Genomic DNA, 3,410 nt, shown 5'->3' with positions numbered 1-3,410 from the left:
CTAATATTTCCAAAACTATATTGAACATGAGTGATGATAGTGGACCTTGTCTTGTTCCTGATTTTAGTGTGAAGGATTTCAGTTTTTGACCATTTAGTTTGATATTGGCTTTTATCAGATTGAGGTAGAGACCATCTATTCCAATTTTTTGTAGGGTTTATTTTTTTATCATAAATGCATGTTGGATTTTGTCAAAATTTTTTTCTGCATCTATTGAGATGATCATATGGTTTTTGTCCTTGTCTCTATTGATATAGTATATTACATTTATTGATTCATGTATATCAAACCATCCCTGCATCCCTGGGATGAATCCCACTTGGTCAGGGTGTATGATCTTCTTGATGATCTTCTGCATTCTGTTTGCCAGTATCTTATTAAGGATTTTTGCATCTATGTTCATTAGTGAGATTGGCCTATAGTTCTCTTTTTTGGTTGGGTCTTTCTCTGCTTTTGGAATCAAAGTAACACTTGCTTCCAGGAAAGAATTTGGAACTATTGCTTCCCTTTCAATTTCATTGAAGAGTTTAAACAGTAATGGCAGTAGTTTCTCTCTAAATGTCTTGTAGAATTCAGCAGTGAAGCCATTAGGACCCAGGCTTTTCTTAGGTGGTAAGTTTTTTTTTTTAGAGTTTAAATGCACTTTATTTTTAGACAACCTACATGACATGTTTTTTTTTCCCTAAAAAACAATGCCTCCACTCCAAATAAATCATGGTCAAAATAAATGAAGCGTTCAAGATGACATCAGTCCCATTTGTCTAAAATCTCGGTGTCGTGTGGATGACAAGCAGCAGCCAGTTATGACAAGTGATAGATCCAAGGTAACCGCCAAATCCATTAACATTTTTCCATTTCTAAACCATCCTTAAAGAAAATCATAAATGGTGTCACATCATCCTCACGGTAGTCCAGGAGAGCAACCATGCCATCTAGATTCATGTTTACACCAATAAAGAACCGATAGTTTTTGAAATTAGCAAGGATGTGCTTGATTTGTTCTGCAGCCCCTGTCATACAAGGCTTTACTCTTTCTGGTCTTTGTTCTTCAAGTTTGCCTTTGATTTCATATAATCTTTGATGTACTTCTTGTAGGGCTCTTTTGTGAAGCTGGTTTCCTGCAAGTGATGGTTCATGACAATATCAACACCAGTGACTACTCTGCTTTTGGTACCTTCACCCTCCATGCCTTCCGCGGAGGCATTTCCACCAAAGAGGGAGTCATCAATGTTACCCTCTGTTCTACTGTCCATCTTGCCCTCCACCTCCAGGTACAGCCCGCCCGCTATCTCTCAGATCTTGTAAATGTTGGAGAACATATCATCGTGGCTGATGAGGTCCCGATAATCATGATAGTGGCTGAGGGGAGACGCGGCCGCTCTAGCTTAGCAGGAGCCGGGAGCTCAGAGCGAGTGCAGTGCAAACGGAGCGGCACATCAGTAAGTTTTTAATTACATTTTCAATTTCATTGATTGATATTGGGCTGTTTAGAATTTTTAGGTCTTCTTCATTTAACTTTGGTAATTCATACACATCTAGGAATCTGTTCATTTCTTCTGTGTTTTCCATCTTGTTGGCATATAGGTTCTTGAAATAGGTATTGATGATCCTCTGGACTTCTTCAGGGTCCGTTGTAATTTCAGCCTTTTCATTCCTAATTGCATGGATTTGGGCCTTTTCTTTCCTTTTTTTGATAAGGTTGGCTAAGGGTTTGTCAATTTTGTTTATTCTTTCAAAGAACCAGCTCTTGGCTTCATTGATTTTTTTGTATCATTCTCCTAGTCTCCATTGCATTGATTTCTGCTCTGATCTTTATGATTTCTTCCCTTGTATGAGCTTTGGGTTTGTCCTGCTCTTCTTTTTCTAGAAGCTTGAGATTCAGCATCAGGTTGTTTAATTGGGCTCACTCTGTTTTCCTAGTATGCGTATTCAATGCCATGAATTTCCTTCACAAGACTGCTTTCATTGTGTCCCATAGATTCTGATATGTTGTATTGTCACTTAATTGTAGGAACTCTCTAATTTCTTCTTTGATTTCCTCTGTGACCCATTGGTTATTCAGAAGTGTGTTGTTTAATTTCTATGTGTTTATGAAATTCTTGCTGTTTCTTTTGCTATTGATCTCCAATTTCATCTCACTATGGTGTGATAATATACAGGGGATAACTTCAATTCCTTCTTAGTTACTTAAACATGTTCTATGAGTGGGTATGTGGTCTATTTTGGAGAACTACCCATCTCCAGCTGAAAAGAATGTGTATTCTGATTTTGTGGGGTGGAGCACTCTGTAAAAATCTATTAAATTCATTTGTTCAAGAGTTTGATTGAGTTCTAGTATTTTGTTGTTTATTTTTTGTCCAGTTGATCTATTTGTGACAGTGGGGTATTGAGGTCCTCCACTACTATTGTATTAGTGCTTATTTGATTTTTCCTGTCCATTAGTATTTGTTTTATATAGTTGGGTCCACTAGTGTTTGGTGCATATATGTTTATGATTGTCATCTCTTCCTCTTGGATTGTTCCCTTTACAAGGACGTAGTGTCCTTCTTTGTCTCTCTTAATCAGTGTTGGTTTTAAATCCACTTGATCTGCAAAGAGGATAGCTACTCCTGCTTTTTTTCGGGTTCCTGTCACATGGAGTATTGTTTTCCACCCTTTAACTTTCAGTCTGTGAGTTTCTTTTTGAATTAAGTGTGTTTCTTGTATGCAGCATATTGTTGGATCTTGCTTCTTGACCCATTCTGCCAGTCTATTTCTTTTGACTGGTGAATCGAGACCATTAACATTGATGGTTATAACTGATACGTATTGACTTATCATTGTCTTAATTTTTTCTTTTTGTCGGGTTCTCCCCCTTTGCATTTAATTTCTTGTTGTGAATGATAGATTCATGCTGCTGGGCTTTCTGGGGTTGTGATCCTCATTGTCTTTTCCTAGGATATTGTCTAAAATATTTTGGAGCGCTGGTTTGGTATTCATAAAGTTTCTGAGATGCTCTTTGTCCTGAAAGTATCTTATTTCTCCATCAAATTTGAAAGATAGGTTTGCAGGGTACATCAATCTGGGTTGGAGGCTGTTTTCCTCTAGGCCTTGAATATGTCACTCCAAGCTCTTCTTTCCTTGTGGATTTGCATTGAGAACTCTGTTGTGATTCTGATGGGCTTCCCCTTGTATGTGATTTGTTTCTTTTCTCTAACTTCTTATAGAATTTTATTCTTCTGTTGGGTTTGTGGAATCTGAACTATTATTTGCCTATGTATGGATTTTTTTTTTGATCAAGGCTAGTTGGAGTCCTATATGCCTCACTTATCTGTATGCCAAGTTTTTTTCCCCTGTTTGGGAAGTTTTCTGCCATCACTTCTGTGAACATGTTTTTATATATCATCCACACTGTCTCCTGTTTCTTCATT

At 37.4% G+C, this 3,410-nt stretch overlaps 1 pseudogene; it reads right to left on the bottom strand.

Annotated features, from left to right (window-relative positions):
* Positions 1–617: 617 nt before the first annotated feature.
* LOC106009271 (translationally-controlled tumor protein-like) lies at positions 618–1,268 on the bottom strand (annotated as a pseudogene).
* Positions 1,269–3,410: the final 2,142 nt, after the last annotated feature.

Source organism: Heterocephalus glaber, unplaced genomic scaffold (assembly GCF_053883595.1).
Source record: "Heterocephalus glaber isolate CG9 unplaced genomic scaffold, H.glaber_assembly_v1.0 deba00000071, whole genome shotgun sequence".
Classification (NCBI taxonomy): domain Eukaryota; kingdom Metazoa; phylum Chordata; class Mammalia; order Rodentia; family Bathyergidae; genus Heterocephalus; species Heterocephalus glaber.
This window is presented reverse-complemented; position numbering and strand designations above follow the sequence as displayed.